The sequence below is a fragment of the Cherax quadricarinatus genome, chromosome 30, assembly GCF_038502225.1.
Source record: "Cherax quadricarinatus isolate ZL_2023a chromosome 30, ASM3850222v1, whole genome shotgun sequence".
In the NCBI taxonomy this organism is placed as follows: Eukaryota; Metazoa; Arthropoda; class Malacostraca; order Decapoda; family Parastacidae; genus Cherax; species Cherax quadricarinatus.
In genome coordinates, this window is record NC_091321.1 from 34,715,733 (window position 1) to 34,739,690 (window position 23,958).

Sequence of the window (23,958 nt, forward strand, 5' to 3'; positions counted from 1 at the left end):
TCTGCACGATTTTTTTTTCAGTAAATGCCATTGAGTGTACACAGGTGGTGTGACCTTAACCATCATCAGTACTCATCATGAATAGTAATATGACCACCTGGAGACTTCATCAATAATGTCCCTGTAGGGAGAAACGTCGTCTCAATAAAATGCCATGAATGTTGCTGATATATCAGAATCTAACACCATTGATACACACTCTTAATAAATGTTCAAAATTATCTTACTAAGTCAAACTTGAGTACTGGGAAGGGTTGGATAAGCCACACCAGACAGCACTCCACCAAGCCAAGCCACTAGACCATAGAATAATGCCAGACAGCACTGCGGCAAGCCAAGCCACTGGACAATGGAATAGTGCCAAGCCAAGCCACCGGTCCATAGACTAGTGTGGTTATATTGGACCATGTGTCCAAGCTATGTGCTTACTGCGCTCATGGATCTTGGATCGAGTCCCTGTTCATTACATTTATGAAGGGATTCAGGGAAACCGGCTAGCCGTAATCGAGTCCTGGAGGTGGGAGGTACAGTGCCTGCACTCTGAACGATGCGTGGGAGGTACAGTGCCTGCACTCTGAACGATGCATGGGAGCTACAGTGCCTGCACTCTGAACGATGCATGGGAGCTACAGTGCCTGCACTCTGAACGATGCATGGGAGCTACAGTGCCTGCACTCTGAACGATGCGTGGGAGCTACAGTGCCTGCACTCTGAACGATGCGTGGGAGGTACATTGCCTGCACTCTGAAGGATGCGTGGGAGGTACAGTGCCTGCACTCTGAAGGATGCGTGGGAGGTACATTGCCTGCACTCTGAACGATGCGTGGGAGATACAGTGCCTGCACTGTGAACAATGCATGGGAGCTACAGTGCCTGCACTCTGAAGGATGCGTGGGAGGTACAGTGCCTGCACTCTGAACGATGCGTGGGAGGTACATTGCCTGCACTCTGAAGGATGCGTGGGAGCTACAGTGCCTGCACTCTGAACGATGCGTGGGAGCTACAGTGCCTGCACTCTGAACGATGCGTGGGAGCTACAGTGCCTGCACTCTGAACGATGCGTGGGAGGTACAGTGCCTGCACTCTGAACGATGCGTGGGAGCTACAGTGCCTGCACTCTGAACGATGCGTGGGAGCTACAGTGCCTGCACTCTGAACGATGCGTGGGAGCTACAGTGCCTGCACTCTGAACGATGCGTGGGAGCTACAGTGCCTGCACTCTGAACGATGCGTGGGAGCTACAGTGCCTGCACTCTGAACGATGCATGGGAGCTACAGTGCCTGCACTCTGAAGGATGCATGGGAGCTACAGTGCCTGCACTCTGAAGGATGCATGGGAGCTACAGTGCCTGCACTCTGAAGGATGCATGGGAGCCACAGTGCCTGCACTCTGAAGGATGCATGGGAGCTACAGTGCCTGCACTGTGAACAATGTGTGGGAGGTACAGTGCCTGCACTGTGAACAATGCATGGGAGCCACAGTGCCTGCACTGTGAACAATGCATGGGAGGTACAGTGCCTGCACTGTGAACAATGCATGGGAGCTACAGTGCCTGCACTGTGAACAATGTGTGGGAGGTACAGTGCCTGTACTCTGAAGAATGTGTAGGGATATTTACAGTTTCGAACTGTAGTATCGCCGCCCCTCTGTCCAGACAGTGATTGAATGAGTGATGGTGAAAGTGTTTTTTCTTTGTCTGGTCACTAAACCTCGGTGGGTGATGATCGGTATGTTTAAAAAGCTATATTATTATTATTATTATTATTATTATTATTATTATTATTATTATTATTATTATTATTATTATATAAATCCCTTAAGTATTATACAGTTCCTGAGGAACAGGAGGTAAATAGTGTTGGTTCATAGGAAGAGGAGCCCCACTTCCTTGGATTAAGAGCCTTTCACCAGCATCAGAGAACTACTTTTGGTTCAGGAGTAGCGTCTTACAATCAAGGGACCCGGGTTCGAATGTGAGTACAGATTACCTTACACTTGCTGCTCTGTTCACCTAATAGCAAGTAGGTATCTGGGTGTTAGTCAGGTGAATTTTATTGCCAGTGTTGACCTTGCAGTTAATATCTAGCAGGGCGTTAACCTCCTTGTACTTGTTCACCTTGCATAATACAACAATGTTCACCTTGCATAATACAACAATGTTCACCTTGCATAATACAACAATGTTCACCTTGCATAATACAACAATGTTCACCTTGCATAATACAACAATGTTCACCTTGCATAATACAACAATGTTCACCTTGCATAATACAACAATGTTCACCTTGCATAATACAACAATGTTCACCTTGCATAATACAACAATGTTCATGTTGCATAATACAACAATGTTCACCTTGCATAATACAACAATGTTCACCTTGCATAATACAACAATGTTCATCTTGCATAATACAACAATGTTCACCTTGCATAATACAACAATGTTCATCTTGCATAATACAACAATGTTCACCTTGCATAATACAACAATGTTGTGGAGAAATTTTCTCCAGGAGGGGGGTATCAGCCCCCTTCAGCCCCTTCAGCCCCTTTCAGCCCTGAGGGCCCAAGCCCTCTCAGAAGGGGCGAGCGTCTTGTTTACTGCTACAGTGAGTAATTGATCACAGATGCCGTACGAGTATGCATAGTCAAATGACCTCTGCTCCTTGCAGTCCAGTGTTGCAAAGTGTATTTTTATAAGAGACAGTACATCTATTACTTTAGGAGGACAATTAAGGAAAATCCTGCTCCCACTTTGTTACCATGGTAAAAATAGTGGACATTGTTGTCTATGCTTAAGACAGCAAGAAGCAAACATTCTGCTTTGCTTCATCGAGGAAGTGGCAAGGAAGCAAAAAGTACTAGGTCAGCTTTTTTTTTGTGCTAGGGCAGTGATGGCAAGGGGCGCTGTGGCGTCTTCAGATTACTTTTGACTCTACTGAGAATGACACTGACGCCAGGATAACCAACAAAGGACAACGATCTGTGCGTTAGTGTGAACAAAGTGTCTCACAAAACACAATAAACACTTAAGAGAAGTGTGATCAGCTTCTCTTGTGATAAGATTGTGAACAATAAAGACAAATCTTGTGGAACATAGTGTACCAGTGGTCGTTTCCTAGACAATGGAAGACTTAGACATCCAAGGACACTTCAGCTTCTATCAAGTCACCGATACCTGTCGAAGGTGTGAAGAACACCATAGCTCACGCTACAAGAGCAAGGTAGGTTACGAATTTCTTGTAGAACGGGGGACTGCGCAGTTCTTGAGTCGCAAGGAGTTTGTAATCAGCCTATAGTCGGCAGTAAGGTGTGGACTTTTGAGTCCAAACAAGTAAGTTGTCAGCCATCAGTGAATGAAATATGCTGACATAACACCCCTTAGGGGTAATTTATAATCTTACAAATTATAAATCTTTACAGCCCGTTGAAAGATGGTTTCGACAGCTTCTAGACCTCGTCTGCAGGGGCGGCTGTGTAGACGATTTGCTGTCTTTTATCAGCTAAGTGTTCACTATATTTATATTTATAAATTAAGCTTAGCTGGTAAGGCCATTTCTCAACATAATTGGTCGTGCTCGAACCGGATAAAGACCACACTGTGGTCCAAATATGTTGTACTACAGTGTACAAATAACCTATGAGCCAAGGTCCTTCGAAAAAAGATGTAAAACTAGTGTTTTACAATATAAATCAGTATAAATGAGTCCCTCCAGACTCAATCACAGAGAATGGGCAGCCAAAAGAAAACGGGCGCTCACCCAGCGTTCACCCAAAGAAAACGGGAGCTGGGTGACTCACCCACACCCTCCATCCACTGCTCCAATCTCGAAAGTGCTGATTAAGACAACAGCAACCCAACTGATGTTCAGTTTGTCTATGTGTATATACACATAGTGTTTATAATGTTTATAGACAGAAATTAAGAGACAAGATTGTGTTAAAGTTTGTTTCTTATAGATCTACCTGTTATATTAAAGGAACTTATATATAAAGTGTAAGCTTTCAAATATATATTAACAGTGACATTTATATATGTGTAAGTAATATTCACGTGTGATTTACAGTTATACAGTGACATTTATAGTGTATAGTGAATGAAGTGTATAAAGTTGTTCACGATTAATCATCGTGGTCAGGCTGACACAGCAAACTGAAGCCATAAACACCAGCCACATGTACGGTGTACCCTTCATGGTCATTGACCCTGAGGTTAAACTTAGTGGGTCATTAGTGTCTAACTCGATTATTGCTGACTTAAGCATAACAAAAACTCAGCTGTTTATAGCAGTACAGTGTTTTTTAAACACTCTAAGTGTGGTGCTGGAATTTTCAGTATACCATTAAAATGGCTTGTTTGAAAACTCAGTTTCAGTCTTTACAGACTAAGATTACACAATTAGAAAATCTAATTTCAGTCTGTATAGGATTAACTCAAGATACAAACATAGATTTTGATGATCTTGAGGTCAAGTTTGGATTATTTACACAACGTCTGGAAATAATTAATTCAGACTATACACATTATGAAAATAAATTTCTTGAATCAGATCCATCTGAGGATGAAATTAAAAATGTTTTGGATACATTTAGTAATCAACAATTAAGGTGGACAGGAGTACAGGCTATCTGCCGCAAAACTCTGTCACAGAGACCTAATGTAATTAGTGGTCAAACACCTGTTTCCCCTGTAACAACAACAAGTGTCCCATTACCAAGCTTACCTACATTGTCATTACCTATTTTCCAAGGTCATAATTATGAAGAATTCATTAGTGGTTTTCAATCCATAGTAAATTCACGAACTGACATAGATGAGATTGCTAAGTTCAATTATCTTAAATGTCTTGTGAAGGGAGAACCCTATGAACTGATTAAGTCATTTCCGGAGGTTAAAGGCAATTATCAACTAGCCTTACGTGTCTTAGCAGACAATTACTTCGATGCTGACAAGGCTAGAGTTAGACATGCAGTCTTAATATCAAGCTTGAAGCCACCCAAACATTATTTTTCAGACTTACAGGCGTTTAGAATCACATTAGACAATAGTCTCAGATCTCTAGGTGCTAAATATGACCTAAGACAATATGATTGGTTTATCAGTGGTATTGTACAGGATAAGTTGTCACCACAAACTATTGAACGATTAAATATTATGTTTAATAAACACTATTTCACTTGTGAGGAAATTAGCAATGGTTTACAAACAATAGTTTCATGCATGCAAGCAACGAGACAAGATGAAGAATCCACAAATCCAGTGGATAATAAACCTTCAACTCAGTATAAAAAGAGTATACCTACTCCCACTAAAACACAGAATGGGAAATCCCATATAGGCATTTATCAAGCTGTGAATACAACAGACAGTAAACAGGCTGTCACACATAAACGTACTCCGAAATGTGTACTTTGTGATGGAACACATTGGGCACAGTATTGTAGTCAATACACATCAATGGAGGCACGTAAACAACGTGTTCATCAGCTGAAAAGGTGCATCAAGTGTTTAGGTGAACACAAGGGAGGAAAATGCTCACTGACGAAGTGTTTTAAATGCAAGGGTATGCATCATACAGCATTATGCCCAAATACTTTTGCTGAACAGCAGCAGACTTCCACAGAATCAGGAAGTCAACAAGCAACAGCATTAAATGTGAGAGATAAGTTTAAAGCAACTGCTCTCCCGATAGCTCGAGTTGAGTTATCTAATAAATTACACAAAACCAATGTGCTAACATTATTTGATCAAGGCTCACAAAGGTCCTTCATAAGAAGATCAGTGTTGCAGAAACTGAATAAACAACCCTATGCCAAAATACAGTTACATATAGCTGGGGTTTTCCACAATTCTGGTAAACAGACATATGACCTAGCCAGAATCACTGTTGGTCTAGGAAACAGGAAAAAGACAGTAGAAACTGTGGTAGTAGATGATTTGCCTAAGTCTGTGCAGATCCAGGGATTAAAAGAAACAGTTGCAGCACTGAAAGCAGCTAAGGTCAAGTTAGCCTGTCCTGACATACAGACGGACACAATTAGTCCAATTGATTTAATCATTGGAAGTGATTATTATCACTGTTTTGTGCAAAATATAGTAAGTAAACATGATGTTCACTTGCTGAAAACAGCAGGAGGCCACATGATATGTGGTCCCATTCCCTCTCAAAGTGGGAAAGAAGCTGATATTGATTCAGTGGAAAATGTACTAGTTACGAGAATAACCGCTGATCATGTACCACAGCAAAAATTATCATTACTGGAAGAAATGAATGAACCAGTTGATAAGTTGTGGGATTTAGATGCGATAGGTATTGATGTAAATAAACCAAGCCCACAAGAGTCTCAGACTTATAACCAATATTTGGACACTGTCAAGTATAAAGATGGACAGTATTGGGTTAGGTTACCATGGAAATTGAATCCACCACATATGCGTAGCAATTATCGCATGGCTTTCGGACAGATGAAAGCACAAATACATGAGCTCAGGAAGAATCCAGAGCTACTGACTGTCTATGATAATATCATACAAGAACAGTTGGACAATAAATTCATTGAGGAAATAGTCGAAGATAAGTTGAAGACAGAAGCTCATTATCTCCCGCACCATGGAGTCAGAAAAGATTCTGAAACCACTCCACTACGTGTTGTATATAATTGCAGCGCACGTGCAAATAAAGATGTAGCAAGTCTTAATGACTGTCTGATGACCGGACCCTCACTAACTGAGAAGCTTTGAGACGTGCTTATGAAATTTCGCACAAACCCATATGCCTACACGGCTGATATTTCCAAAGCTTTCTTAAGAGTAGGACAACAAGAAATAGATAGAGATTATACTCGATTTTTGTGGCCTGAAAATCCACATGATCCTCAAAGTCCTGTGAAAACTTATCGTTTCAAATCAGTATTATTTGGCGCAACATCCTCTCCATTCTTACTAGAAGCTACTCTAAATACACATTTGAAGAAATCTGAAAGTCCCTTCAAAGAAATCTTAAAGAAAAGTTTCTATGTGGACAATCTTCAAGGTACTGTGAATAAAGAGGAGGATTTGAAATCCTTATACAGAGAAGCTAACAAGGAGATGAAAGAAGCAAATATGACTCTAAGGATGTGGAATACAAATTCAAAGCAATTAAGGGAACTTATCAAAGAAGATTTCCCTGAAGCTGAAATTCCTAATTGCAACAATATGCTGGGACTTAATTGGAACACACAGGAAGATACTTTGAGTCTCAAAAGGATAAATAATAAATCATGCAGTACACTCACTAAACGTAGTTTACTGTCAGAGGTATCACAATGTTTTGATCCTCTAGGACTCGTCTCACCAATTATCATAAAGGGTAAAATGCTTATGCAAGATGCATGGAAGCTCAAAATTGGATGGGATGAGAACTTGCCTCTAGAAATGAGTCAAGCATGGGATGAAATATCCAAGGAGTTTAAACAACTTCATCAAATTAAACTTCCCAGACAAATAGGTCAAGAGGGAAACAAGTACACATTACATGTCTTCTGTGATGCGTCAACCAGAGGTTATGGCGCTGTAGCTTACATGAGTAATGCTGACGGAATTACACTAGAAGGAAGTACACTAATTACTTCAAAGGCCAGGGTAGCACCCTTGAAGGTCAGAACAGTACCACAATTGGAACTGACAGCACTCTATGTAGGTACAAAATTAGCTGTCTATCTCAACAAAGTACTTGAACATCTCACTATTGAGAAAACTGTGATCTGGAGTGATAATGAGGCAGTTCTCCAGTGGTTAAGAAATAATAAGAGTAAGTTGGTCTATGTACAGAACAGAGTAGCAGAAATAAAAGAGATGCAGAGAGATTATCTCTTTCTCCACGTCTCTACCCAAGAGAATCCAGCTGACATGTTGTCACGTGGTGTCCCACTCAAGAAATTTGTGGATAATAAATTATGGCTCCACGGACCGAACTGGCTCTCTAATGAAAATAACTGGCCTCAGCAAAAAGCTCACATTATGCCAGAAAAAACAGTCTGCTTGAACACAGCAGAAATAAGTTGTGTAAATACTGCAGACACAACAGAAATAGTCATTGATGGATCTAAATACTCATCTTTGGGTAAACTCTTAAGAGTTACAGCTCTTGTCTTTAAATTCATTAAAGGAATAAAACCTGATTATGAATGTCTTGAACCCATTAAATACTGGGTGAAACTAATACAGAAAGATGTTTTCTCTACAGAATATAAATTTCTAGAAACACAAGATAAATCCCCAAAGAAACCTTTTATGATTAATTCTTTAGGACTTTATCTCGACTCAGAAAAGATTATAAGATGTCGAGGAAGAATTCATAATTCTTCACTACCTAAAGAAGCCATACATCCAATATTGATCCCCAAGAATCATTGGCTAACAAAACTGATTGTGCAAAACGCCCACAGTAACGTGTTACATGGTGGGGTAGCTGACACACTTTGTCATATACGACAATCCTACTGGATACCTCAAGGTCGACAAAGTGTGAAAAAACAAATAAGGGACTGTATTACTTGTCGTCACTATGATATGCGAGTATGTCAGTATCCAGGTCCACCTCCATATCCCTCTGAAAGAGTTTGTCATGTCACTCCATTTCAGGTGACAGGTGTAGATTACGCTGGACCAATAATTTTAACCAAAACAGTTGACAAAGTTCCCATCAAGGTGTACATCTGTTTGTTCACTTGTGCTACAACTAGAGCAGTACATCTAGAAGTAGCCACTGACATGTCTGCTGAAACCTTTATCAAATTATTCAGAAGGTTTGCAGCCAGAAGGGCATGTCCCAGACTGATGATTTCAGACAATGCAACGAACTTTGTTGCTGGTGGTGCTTATATAAGCAAGATCTTTGATCAACCAGAAATGCAACAGATGCTGAATCAACGCAGTTGTCGTTGGAGATACATTCCTCCTAAATCTCCATGGCACGGCGGATTTTATGAAAGAATGATCGGCATTGTAAAACGTTGTTTAAGGAAGACTCTTCATCGTCAAAGAATCGACTTAAAAGAATTCCATACAGTTGTGACTGAAATAGAAAATAGAGTCAACAACAGACCTCTGACTTATGTTACCGATGATGTGGACAATTTAGAAGTGTTAAGTCCATCTCATTTACTCCATGGCAGAAGGCTCGAACCTGTTCCTCCCATGAATGATAAAGAACCTGAGCAACTCAAAAGTAAATTCAAACACCTTAATAAAGTGATTGAATGTTGGGAGAAAATTTGGCGAGAAGACTATCTCACCTCATTGAGAGAACACTTCTATGGAGCTTGTGTTCCTGAAAATCATAAGTCCTTAAGACCTGGTGACATAGTGATTATTGACAATGATTGTCCGAGGTCCCAATGGCCACTTGGAAAAATTGTGACCATATATCCTGATGCAAATGGAATCATCAGGACAGTTGATGTTTTGAGCAAAGGTGTAGTGAATAAGCGGACAATAAATAAACTAGTGCCGTTAGAATTACACAGTGTTGAAAACAAAATTAGTGATTCTCCAGAAACCACACAGACTAAAGCTGTTCAGAAAAGACAAGCAGCAGTGGTGGCGAGTGAGAAAATTAAATTAATGTTAAGTGATGAATAGTTCACCTGCAGCGAACCTCCGCCGTCCCCCAGTGTGGAGAAATTTTCTCCAGGAGGGGGGTATCAGCCCCCTTCAGCCCCTTCAGCCTATTTCAGTCCTGAGTGGCCAAGCCCCCTCAGAAGGGGCGAGCGTCTTGTTTACTGCTACAGTGAGTAATTGATCACAGATGCCGTACGAGTATGTGTGGTCAAATGACCTCTGCTCCTTGCAGTCCAGTGTTGCAAAGTGTATTTTTATAAGAGACAGTACATCTCTTACTTTAGCAGGACAATTAAGGAAAATCCTGCTCCCACTTTATTACCATGGTAAAAATAGTGGACATTGTTGTCTATGCTTAAGACAGCAAGAAGCAAACATTCTGCTTTGCTTCATCGAGGAAGTGGCAAGGAAGCAAAAAGTACTAGGTCAGCTTTTTTTTGTGCTAGAGCAGTGACGGCAAGGGGCGCTGTGGCGTCTTCAGATTACTTTTGACTCTACTGAGAGTGACACTGACGCCAGGATAACCAACAAAGAACAACGATCTGTGCGTTAGTGTGAACAAAGTGTCTCACAAAACACAATAAACACTTAAGAGAAGTGTGATCAGCTTCTCTTGTGATAAGATTGTGAACAATAAAGACAACTCTTGTGGAACATAGTGTACCAGTGTGCGTTTCCTAGACAATGTAAGACGTGGACATCCAAGGACACTTCAGCTTCTATCATGTCACTGATACCTGTCGAAGGTGTGAAGAACACCATAGCTCACGCTACAAGAGCAAGGTATGTTACGAATTTCTTGTAGAACGGGGGACTGCGCAGTTCTTGAGTGACAAGGAATTTGTAATCAGCCTATAGTCGGCAGTAAGGTGTGGACTTTTGAGTCCAAACAAGTAAGTTGACAGCCATCAGTGAATGAAATATGCTGACATAACACCCCCTAGGGGTAATTTATAATCTTACAAATTATACATCTTTACAGCCCATTGAAAGATGTTTTCGACAGCTTCTAGACCTCGTCTGCAGGGGCGGCTGTGTAGACGATTTGCTGTCTTTTATCAGCTAAGTGTTCACTATATTTATATTTATAAATTAAGCTTAGCTGGTAAGGCCATTTCTCAACGCTGAAGGATCTGAAGGGGGCTGATACCCCCCTCCTGGATAAAATTTCTCCACAACATTGTTGTATTATGCAAGGTGAACATTGTTGTATTATGCAAGATGAACATTGTTGTATTATGCAAGGTGAACATTGTTGTATTATGCATGGTGAACATTGTTGTATTATGCAAGGTGAACATTGTTGTATTATGCAAGGTGAACATTGTTGTATTATGCAAGATGAACATTGATGTTCACCTTGCATAATACAACATTGTTCGCCTTGCATAATACAACAATGTTCACCTTGCATAATACAACAATGTTCACCTTGCATAATACAACAATGTTCATCTTGCATAATACAACAATGTTCACCTTGCATAATACAACAATGTTCACCTTGCATAATACAACAATGTTCACCTTGCATAATACAACAATGTTCAGCTTGCATAATACAGCAATGTTCACCTTGCATAATACAACAATGTTCACCTTGCATAATACAACAATGTTCACCTTGCATAATACAACAATGTTCACCTTGCATAATACAACAATGTTCACCTTGCATAATACAACAATGTATACGCTGGAAGGCGTATACGTCAGAGTGTATACACTGAGAGTTTAATTATATCTATATCTATAGAGTTTAATTATATCTATATTTTATGGAATAAGGTATTCCTGAGCGGTGGTGTTAGGTGACACGCTGGGATACCTATTTAGAGAAAAACTAAATGTTTGTAATATTAGCACCAGAACACACAGGAAAAACAATGCGAGGGAAGACTTAGGTAATACACACTGATGACAATATCGAGAGGACGGCCAGACATGCAGAAGTCTTGGAGGATTAGATAATGGATAGCAAGAGACTTTATGAGGCATTAATATAGGGTGACAAGGGCCACAACAGGTGTAGATGAGCCATAGGAGTATTAGGGAGCTCCTTGGTGGTTGGGGTAAATATACAGTGGACCCCCGGTTAACGATATTTTTTCACTCCAGAAGTATGTTCAGGTGCCAGTACTGACCGAATTTGTTCCCATAAGGAATATTGTGAAGTAGATTAGTCCATTTCAGACCCCCAAACATACACGTACAAACGCACTTACATAAATACACTTACATAATTGGTGGCATTCGGAGGTGATCGTTATGCGGGGGTCCACTGTACACAGCTTCAAGAATAGGTATGAACGGTCCCAGGAACCGGGATTCGGTTAAAGCTGTTGTTAATTAAGAGTTGAGAGGCAGGGCGAGAGAATATGACTTAACCCCATGCAAACAAGTAGGTGAGAGAATACACACACACATAAGCTTATTCACACATGCACACGCACATGTGCACACACACACACACACACACACACACACACACGTACACACATACACGCATACATTGAACAAGGCGAGTAAGTTACTATAAGCTAGGTGGCAGGACAAGCATAAAGGGCAACATTGTAAGTAGGTGCAGATCAAGTCCCAGGAGGGTGGGGGTCAAGTCACAAGAAGTTGCGGTCAGTCAAGCGACCACTGAGACTCCACATTACACTCCAACGCACAAGTCACCTACTTTTCAGACACATATTAAACCCACACATAATTCCACACATAATTACACACACACACACACACACACACACACACACACACACACATATCCGGACTCACACATACACTCCCCCCTCCCCCACCGACATCTCACTCCTTCCCCTGATCCCACCCCTCCCTCTTTCACCCTCCCCCTCCCCACCTTTCCTTCCTTCCCCCTTTCCCTCTCCCAGTCACCCACTTGCTTCTCCCTCCTTCCCGCTCCCCATATTCCCCCTAAATCCCCCTCCCCACCCCTCTCCCACATAGCCAGAGTTCCTCTACCTTCCCCCCCCCCCACAATCTGACAAACAAACTACTAACCTAACACACAGAATTACATAGGTTTCCCACTCTGAGGAAGATTGGGCAGCAGAGCTCATAAAAAGGGAACATGAATGGGAAAAGATACTAGAAGAACTTAGCATGAGAATGGAAGAGAGCATAGATATGAAAAGCAGGAAGTGGGAGGTGCAAGTCAAAGCAGCAGAGGCTAGGATACAGAGTTTAGAAGAGGAACTGAAAAATCTGAAACAGCCTAAAGAACTAAAGAACATTTTGGGATTGACACCAGAGACTGCTACCTCAGTCACAAATAAGGGGACTGTACTCACGAAATCGTAATGACACGATTGCAAACAAACCATACTACGGGCGGGATTTGAATCCGCGGTCAGAGAGTCTCAGAACTCCAGACCGTTGCGCTAGCCACTGGACCAGCTAGCCACAATAAGATTCATCCAACTAGGTATATTTCTACATGATAGGAAGGTTAGCATAGGCACCACTGTGACCAAAAATGCAAGTTTTTACAGACGAATCTCCAGCTAGCATGGCCATGACGAACTCTAGGTCAAGTCCCCTCATTGCTGTCAACATGACTCACGAAATCGTAATGACACGATTGCAAACAAACCATACCATGGGCAGGATTTGAACCCGCGGTCAGAGAGTCTCAAAACTCCAGACCGTCGCGTTAGCTAGCTTGTCAAGTGGCTAATGCAACGGTCTGGAGTTTTGAGACTCTCTGACTGCGGATTCAAATCCCGCCCGTGGTATGGTTTGTTTGCAATCGTGTCACTATGATTTCGTGAGTCATGTTGACGGCAGTGAAGGGACTTGAACTAGAGTTCGTCACTGCCACTCTAGCTGGAAATTCGTCTGTAAAAACTTGCATTTGTGGTCACAGTGGAGCCTATGCTAACCTTCCTATCGTGTAGAAATATACCTAGTTGGACGAATCTTACTGTGGCTAGCTGGTCCAGTGGCTAACGCGACGGTCTAGAGTTTTGAGACTCTCTGACCGCGGGTTCAAATCCCGCCTGTGGTATGGTTTTTTAAGGGGACTGTAGGGAAAGATGGAGCAAAACTTCCTGTAGAAGCTCTATCAGAGGAGACTGTAGTAATTGAAAGAGCTAAGCTATATGTGGAGGCCCTAACAGGCCACAGCAGAGCCCAGGGAAAGCCGAGAAGGGAAAATGACAGGCCCTGAGCCCAAGTACATTAGCTAGTGAAACTGAAGAAAGGAAAGCTGCAATGGAGCAAATCAAATTGAATGAGTGGATACACAAGGATATGCAGTGGGAGAATGAAAGAGTGAGGTCAGTCCTTCTGTATGGGCTCCAGGAAGTTGAAGAGGAAACATATGAAGCAAGAAAACAAGGGGAAAAAAAAGCAATTGAAACCATCATAAAAGCAATAGGAGAAGACGACATGACCCAGCTGGAAAATTTTCGGAGAATAGGGGGGTTTGTAAAAAAAAGAACCCAGCCAGTGAAAGTGACCTTCAAGGCAGAATCGACTCGGAACAGGATCCTGCAGGAGAAAGCACGATTAAGGGACATGCTGGCATACAGGAAGGTGTATCTCGACCATGACAGAACACAAGAAGAAAGGCAGAAGCTGAGAGAGATGGTACAAAGGCGAAAGGAGGAAAGAGAGGGGATAGAGAAGACAGACAGGAGATGCCAGACCCAGGAAGAAGATCAAATACAGCCTCCCTCACAACTTCCTATAGAAGCCCCCAAACCAGGTCAATCCCAGTGCAACCAAACACTCTAAACCAAAACACCCATGCCACATCCAATGCCCCCACACACTGCATTACAAACTCCACCACCACAGCAACCACCCATAGTTACTTATCAGGCCTCCCACTTCCCCAACCCAATATATCTCCCAGACCACAATCTTAGAAAAGAAGTTGAAAGTGTGGTATACAAATGTAGATGGAATAACAAATAAGTATGAAGAGTGGCATAAAAGAATCAAGGAGACATCCCCAGACATAATAGCACTCACAGAAACAAAACTCACCAGAATAATAACAGATTCAATCTTTCCATCCGGATATCAAATCCTCAGGAAAGACAGAGGGAGGAGAGGGGGAGGAGGAGTTGCACTGCTCATTAAAAACCAGTGGGGTTTTGAGAAAATGGAAGGAATGGATGGCACGGGCGAAAGGGACTACTTAGTAGGAACAATCCAATCTGAGGGACATAAGGTGATAATTGCAGGAATGTACAACCCACCACAGAACTGCAGGAGGCCAAGAGAAGAATACGAAGGGAGCAACAGAGCAATGGTCGACACACTAGCCGAGGTGGCCAGGAGAGCACATATGGGGGGAGCAAAGTTACTAGTTATGGGTGATTTCAATCACAAGGAGATTGGCTGGGAAAACCTGGAGCCCCATGGGGGTCCCGAAAGATGGAGAGCCAAGATGATGGATGTGGTACTGGAAAACCTCATGCATCAACATATTAGAGACGCTACCAGAGAGAGAGGAGAGTATGAACCAGCAAGACTGGGCCTTTTATTCACCTTGAGTAGTTCGGACATCGAGGATATCATGTATGAAAGGCTCCTGGGAGCTAGTGATCATGTGGTTCTGTGCTACGACTACATAGTTGAGCTCCAAGTGGAGAGAGTAGCAGGAATAGGTTGGGAAAAACCAAACTACAATAGGGGGGACTGCTCAGGCATGAGGAACTTCCTGCAAGACATTCAGTGGGAGAGGGAACTGACAGGAAAACCAGTACAAGAAATGATGGACTACGTGGCAACAAAATGCAATGAGGCACAGGAGAGGTTTGTTCCCAAGGGAAACAGAAATAATGGGAAGAACAGAACGAGTCCTTGGTTCACCCAAAGGTGTAGGGAGGCAAAAACTAGGTGTACTAGAGAATGGAAAAGGTACAGAAGACAGAGAACTCAGGAAAATAAAGAGATTAGCTGAAGAGCCAGAAACAAATTTGCACAGATAAGAAGGGAGGCTCAGCGACAATATGAAAATGACATAGCTTCGAAAGTCAAGTTTGACCCGAAGCTGTTGTACAGCCACATCAGGAGGAAAACAACAGTCAAGGACCAGGTAATCAGACTGAGGAAGGGTGATGGGGAATTCACAAGAAACGACCGAGAGGTATGTCAGGAGCTCAACACGAGATTTAAAGAAGTATTTACAGTGGAAACCAGTAGGACTCCAGGAAATCAGAACAGGGGGGTACACCAGCAAGTGCTGGATGAGGTACATATAACCAAGGAGGAAGTGAAGAAGCTGCTATGCGAACTTGACACCTCAAAGGCGGTGGGACCAGACAACATCTCTCCGTGGGTCCTTAAAGAGGGAGCAGAGATATTGTGTGTGCCATTAACAAAGATCTTCAACACATCATTTGAAACTGGGCAACTCCCTGAGGTATGGAAGATGGCAAATGTAGTCCCAATTTTTAAAAAGGGAGACAGACATGAGGCACTAAACTACAGACCTGTATCACTAACGTGTATAGTATGCAAGGTCATGGAGAAGATCATCAGGAGGAGAGTGGTGGAGCACCTGGAAAGAAACAAGTGTATAATTGACAACCAGCATGGTTTCAGGGAAGGAAAATCCTGTGTCACAAACCTACTAGAGTTTTATGACAAGGTGACAGAAGTAAGACAAGAGAGAGAGGGGTGGATCGACTGCATTTTTTTGGACTGCAAAAAGGCCTTCGACACAGTTCCTCACAAGAGGTTACTGCAAAAGCTAGAGGATCAGGCACACATAACAGGAAAGGCACTGCAATGGATCAGAGAATACCTGACAGGGAGGCAACAACGAGTCATGGTACGTGACGAGGTGTCAGAGTGGGCGCTTGTGACAAGCGGGGTTCCACAGGGGTCAGTCCTAGGACCTGTGCTGTTCTTGGTATATGTGAACGACATAACGGAAGGGATAGACTCAGAAGTGTCCTTGTTTGCAGATGATGTGAAGTTAATGAGAAGAATCAAATCGGATGAGGATCAGGCAGGACTACAAAGAGACCTGGACAGGCTACAAGCCTGGTCCAGAAACTGGCTCCTTGAGTTTAACCCTGCCAAATGCAAAGTCATGAAGATTGGGGAAGGGCAAAGAAGACCGCAGACACAATATAGTTTAGATGGCCAAAGACTGCAAACCTCACTCAAGGAAAAAGATCTGGGGGTGAGTATAACACCGAGCATATCTCCTGAGGCGCACATAAATCAGATTACTGCTGCAGCATACGGGCGCCTGGCAAACCTACGGATAGCGTTCCGATACCTCAATAAGGAGTCGTTCAAGACACTGTATACCATTTACGTCAGGCCCATACTGGAGTATGAAGCACCAGTTTGGAATCCACACCTAGTCAAGCACGTCAAGAAATTAGAGAAAGTGCAAAGGTTTGCAACAAGACTAGTCCCAGAGCTACGGGGATTGTCGTACGAAGAAAGGTTGAGGGAAATCGGCCTGACGACACTGGAGGCAAGGAGGGTCAGGGGAGACATGATAACGACATATAAAATACTGCGCAGAATAGACACGGTGGACAAAGACAGGATGTTCCAGAGATGGGACACATACACAAGAGGTCACAATTGGAAGTTGAAGACTCAGATGAATCAAAGGGATGTTAGGAAGTATTTCTTCAGTCATAGAGTAGTCAAGTCGTGGAATAGTCTAGAGAGTGAAGTAGTGGAGGCGGGAACCATACATAATTTTAAGGCGAGGTATGATAAAGCTCATGGAGCAGGGAGAGAGAGGACCTAGTAGCAATCAGTGAAGAGGCGGGGCCAGGAGCTATGAATCGACCCCTGCAACCACAAATAGGTGAGTACAAATAGGTGAGTACACACACACACACACACAAACACACACACACACACACACACACACACACACACACACACACACACACACACACACACACACACACAAACACACACACACACACACACACACATACAACAGGTTGGATGTCATCACAAATAAGAAGTGTACTTACCAAAAGTGAAGTGTAAATTATAAAAGTAGCAATATACAAGTGATAAGTGTGGTAAATGAGGACTCAAACAGGCAATGAGAATAGAATAATTGAAGAGGTCGGAGGAGGAAGGGCGAGGAACACGAGTCATCGTACAGCGAGAATCGTACAGCGAGCATCGTACAGCGAGCATCGTACAGCGAACATCGTACAGCGAGCATCATACAGCGAGCATCGTACAGCGAGCATCGTACAGCGAGCATCGTACAGCGAGCATCGTACAGCGAGCATCGTACAGCGAGCATCGTACAGCGAACATCGTACAGCGAACATCGTACAGCGAGCATCGTACAGCGAACATCGTACAGCGAGCATCGTACAGCGAACATCGTACAGCGAACATCGTACAGCGAGCATCGTACAGCGAGCATTGTACAGCAAGCATCATACAGCAGGCATTGTACAGCGAGCATCATACAGCTAGCATCGTACAGTGAGCATCGTACAGCGAGCATCGTACAGAAGGCATCGTACAGCGAAAATCGTACAGTGAGCATTGTACAGCGAGCATCATACAGCAGGCATCGCACAGCGAGCATCGTACAGCGAGCATCGTACAGCGAACATCATACAGCGAACACCGTACAGCGAGCATCGTACAGCGAACATCGTACAGCGAACATCGTACAGCGAGCATCGTACAGCGAACATCGTACAGCGAGCATCGTACAGCGAGCATTGTACAGCAAGCATCATACAGCAGGCATCGTACAGCGAGCATCATACAGCTAGCATCGTACAGCGAGCATCGTACAGCGAGCATCGTACAGCGAGCTTTGTACAGAAGGCATCGTACAGCGAACATCATACAGCGAGCATTGTACAGCGTGCATCATAAAGCAGGCATCGCACAGCAAGCATCATACAGCGAGCATCGTACAGTGAGCATTGTACAGCGAGCATCGTACAGTGAGCATTGTACAGCGAGCATCGTACAGCGTGCATCATACAGCGAACATCGTACGGCGAGCATCGTACAGCGAACATCGTACAGCGAACATCGTACAGCGAGCATCGTACAGCGAACATCGTACAGCGAGCATCGTACAGCGAGCATCGTACAGCGAGCATCGTACAGCGAACATCGTACAGCGAACATCGTACAGCGAGCATCGTACAGCGAACATCGTACAGCGAGCATCGTACAGTGAACATCGTACAGTGAGCATCGTACAGCGAGCATTGTACAGCATGCATCGTACAGCGAGCATCATACAGCGAGCTTCGTACAGAAGGCATCGTACAGCGAACATCATACAGCGAGCATTGTACAGCGAGCATCATACAGCAGGCATCGCAGAGCAAGCATCATACAGCGAGCATCGTACAGTGAGCATTGTACAGCGAGCATCGTACAGTGAGCATCGTACAGCGAGCATCGTACAACGAACATCGTACAGCGAACATCGTACAGCGAGCATCGTACAGCGAACATCGTACAGCGAACATCGTACAGCGAGCATCGTACAGCGAACATCGTACAGCGAGCATCGTACAGCGAGCATCATACAGCGAGCATCGTACAGCGAACATCGTACAGCGAGCATTGTACAGCAAGCATCATACAGCAGGCATCGTACAGCGAGCATCATACAGCTAGCATCGTACAGCGAGCATCGTACAGCGAGCTTCGTACAGAAGGCATCGTACAGCGAACATCATACAGCGAGCATTGTACAGCGAGCATCATACAGCAGGCATCGCACAGCAAGCATCATACAGCGAGCATCGTACAGTGAGCATTGTACAGCGAGCATCGTACAGTGAGCATCGTACAGCGAGCATCGTACAGAGTGCATCGTACAGCGAACATCGTACGGCGAGCATCGTACAGCGAACATCATACAGCGAGCTTCGTACAGAAGGCATCGTACAGCGAACATCATACAGCGAGCATTGTACAGCGAGAATCATACAGCAGGCATCGCACAGCAAGCATCATACAGCGAGCATCGTACAGTGAGCATTGTACAGCGAGCATCGTACAGTGAGCATCGTACAGCGAGCATCGTACAGAGTGCATCGTACAGCGAACATCGTACGGCGAGCATCGTACAGCGAACATCATACAGCGAACATCGTACAGCGAGCATCGTACAGCGAACATCGTACAGCGAGCATCGTACAGCGAGCATCGTACAGCGAGCATCGTACAGCGAACATCGTACAGCGAACATTGTACAGCGAGCATCGTACAGCGAACATCGTACAGCGAGCATCGTACAGTGAACATCGTACAGTGAGCATCGTACAGCGAGCATCCTACAGCATGCATCGTACAGCGAACATCGTGCAGCGAGCATCGTACAGCGAACATCGTACAGCGAGCATCGTACAGCGAGCATCGTACAGCGAACATCGTACAGCGATCATCGTACAGCGAACATCGTACAGCGAACATCGTACAGCGAGCATCGTACAGCGAGCTTCGTACAGAAGGCATCGTACAGCGAACATCACACAGCGAGCATTGTACAGCGAGCATCATACAGCAGGCATCGCACAGCAAGCATCATACAGCGAGCATCGTACAGTGAGCATTGTACAGCGAGCATCGTACAGTGAGCATCGTACAGCGAGCATCATACAGCGAACATCGTACAGTGAGCATCGTACAGCGAGCATCGTACAGCGTGCATCGTACAGCGAACATCGTACAGCGAGCATCGTACAGCGAACATCGTACAGCGAAGATCGTACAGCGAGCATCGTACAGCGAACATCGTACAGCGAACATCGTACAGCGAGCATCGTACAGCGAACATCGTACAGCGAGCATCGTACAGCGAACATCGTACAGCGAGCATTGTACAGCAAGCATCATACAGCAGGCATCGTACAGCGAGCATCATACAGCTAGCATCGTACAGCGAGCATTGTACAGCGAGCATCGTACAGAAGGCATCGTACAGCGAACATCGTACAGCGAGCATTGTACAGCGAGCATCATACAGCAGGCATCACACAGCGAGCATCGTACAGCGAGCATCGTACAGCGAGCATTGTACAGTGAGCATCGTACAGCAAGCTTCGTACAGCAAACATCGTACAGCAAGCATCGTACAGCATGCATCGTACATCAGGCATCTGGATGGACGTCTCCTCTGAGGAGTAAGGTACAAATCACCTGTTTGTGATTGGGGGGAAGTTTTGAGTGATAGTGCCGCCCTAGATCACTTGTAGCTGGCTGTCACAAACCCTGCTCCAGAGTGATTATCATACACACAGCACCTAGCAGTAGTAGGACGATAAAATTTGTAGGAGCAAGGAATAGGTGACCTTGGTAGGAGGAGTAAGTGTGGGGGCAATAGGACTACAGACCTGACAACAGTTTTAAGAGATAAGTTTCTAAGACACAAAGACAGTGCAATCTGAGAAGCAAATATTCGGTACACATGTAGTAAAAGGTAGTACACAACTGGGCGAAGGAAACACTCATCAACACACACAAGTATTATAATTATTAGAATTACTGTTATTTTTAGTGGTATTTCATTAGTATTATGGATACATAGAAGTGAGGTGCATTATTTCTGGGACATATAAAAAACTGGTGTGCTCACACACACACACACACATGGGGCCAGGAGCTGAGTCTCGACCCCTGCAACCACAATTAAGTGAGTACACACACACACACGCTCCCACCCTCCTCCCACACCCACTCATTCACACAAACACAAACATACAAACAACTACGCACTTTCTACCTTTTTCTCTATCCCTCTCTCTCTCCCTCAGCCAGCAGACCCGTGGAAATTGACCGTGTTCCCCCACCCTCCTCTCTAGCCTTCTCTCTCCCACTCCCTCTTTCTATCTTTCTCTCTCCCCCTCCCTCGCATTTCTCTCTCTCAAAGCCTTTTTCCCTCATCCTCCTCTCTCTCTCTCTCTCTCTCTCTCTCTCTCTCTCTCTCTCTCTCTCTCTCTCTCTCTCTCTCTGTCTCACTCTCTCTCACTCCCGTAGTCCTATCCTCCACCCTCCTCTCTATCTCTCTCTCTATAGGCTTCTCTCCCCCTCTTACTATCATTCCCTCTTTCTATCTTTCTCCCCCTCCCTCACATTTCTCTCTCTAATAGCCTTTTCCCTCACCCTCCTCTCTCCCCCCCCTCTCTCTCTCTCTCTCTCTCTTTTTTTTTTTTTTTTTTTTTTTGTTTTTTTTTATTTTTTTTTTTTTCGCAGGGTTTGACAAGGTTAAGGATCCCTTGCTTTATTGACAAGCTATTTACAGGTTAAGGATTCCTAACTTTATTGGCAAGCTAAGAGCTGTTACCTACATCAGCTCATTTGAAAGCATTTTTATTGTTATGAGACATACAAGTAGGGAACAGGATGAAGTTGGAGCCATCTGTGGGCCAGCATTTTCATTTGATCAACTCACTTTATCTCGTTGACATCATTATGCTGTACGAATGTGTTCCATACTCGAGTCATCCTGGGTATATATGATCTCAGATGGAGTGATGTTCTGGAGAAGGATACAGCCAGAGTGAAGTTGCTGCTTTCTGCCCGTCTTGTGGCATAAAAGCTTGTTTCACGCTGTCCTCGAAGTGGATCCAAGTGTGGTACTTTGACAACATTGGCCTTGTACATAACAGTAAGGCCACCCACATCCCTCCTGTGTTGAAGGCTCTGCTAAAATAACAGATCTATCCAGGATGGGTCGAGGCGAGAGATGAGACGTCTTGCTCTGTTCTCTACTCTGTCAAGCAGTCGCAGATGAGATGGGGGCAGGCAAACCAGGAAAGTGGAGCATACTCAAGGTGTGAGCGTACTTGTGCCTCGTACAGAATCTTGCAACCCTTACTGTCAAGCAGATCCCCTCATGGAAGGTTCCTTGATGTTGGTGAGAGGCTCTTGATTTAGGGAATTGGAACTGTGCTCCAGTTCCCTGAATTAAGCCTGAATGCCTTCCACATCCCCCCCGGGCGCTGCATAATCCTACGGGTTTAGCGCTTCCCCTATGATTATAATAATAATGTCAAGCAGATGCGAGATACGTCGAAGTGCTGTAAGCTTCCTGGCTGCCTTGTTTGCAAGATTTACAACATGGTTCTTCATGGTTAGTTTGGAGTCAAATTTCACCACAAGGATATCAACTTCTTCTCCAGGTGCCAACACCCTCCCATCCATCCTTACTACTGCACCAGCATTACCATCATGGTGCCTAGTGATGATCATCATTTGCATTTTCTCAGGTGCAAATGTTACTTGCCATCTATTTCCCCAAGCTGATATAGCTCTTTGCTGGTGATTGATGTAGCTTAGAGCAGCTGGCATTTCTTCTCTTGGATAAGTGAATGTCAGTGTACAGTCGTCTGCATATGCATGTGATTCTGGGATGAGATGAAGAAGGTCGTTGAAGTAGACATTCCATTACAATGGTCCCAGCACGCTTCTTTGTGGAACACTTGCCCCAATAGGATGTCTTGCTGATTCTGGTCCATTGAGATCTACCATGAAGGTATTTACTGAGGAGACATAGCGTAGCCTGCAATTCCCAGTGCTTGAACTTTTGCTAAGATGCCCTGGTGCCACACCCGGTCGAAAGCTACCAGTGCCACCACAGAGCTGACTTTGGATTCATCCAGTGACTGGTGCCACTTAGTGGAGAGATTTAACAACAGATCAGCAGCAGAGTAACCTTTCCTGAAGCCATATTGACAATCACAAAGTAGTGAGTTATAGTAAAAAAACTCTGTCATTTGTCTTGAGATTATTGTCTCAAGGATCTTACCAGTGATTGACAAGAGTGACACTGGTCTGTAGTTGCTGATTTCTGCTCTGCTCTTCTTTTGTGATCAGGGATTACATTTGCCTCTTTCCACAGAGAGGGTCATTTACACTGTACTAGGCAGTGCTGAAAGATGCGAGTTAGAGGTGCTGCTAGCTGGTCTACACATCTTCTCAGTAGTCTTGGGCTCAACTTGTCTGGGCCCAGAGCCTTTTCTTGGTCAAGCAATTTAAGAAGGAAATGCACCTCCTCCTGCCTTATTGTCACCACTGACAGCTTTGACACAGTTCCTGCAGCTAGCCAAGGAGGGTCCCTTGCTGGATCAGGAACTTGCATTTTGGTAGCAAAGTGTTCAGCAAAGAGGTCCGCCTTCTCTTGACTACTAGTAGAAGTGGTCCCATCCTGTCGATTTAGAGGTGGAATGAGTTCATCAGGCAGATAACCTTGTCTGTCCTTGACCAGGGACCACCAGGTTTTGAAGCCCACATCCCATTTAGCAATGGCCCATTTTTGAACATCACCCATATGCCTACAGGCTTGCTTGTGCAAGTTCCTGTTATAAGTAGTAGGATGTCTCTTATACCT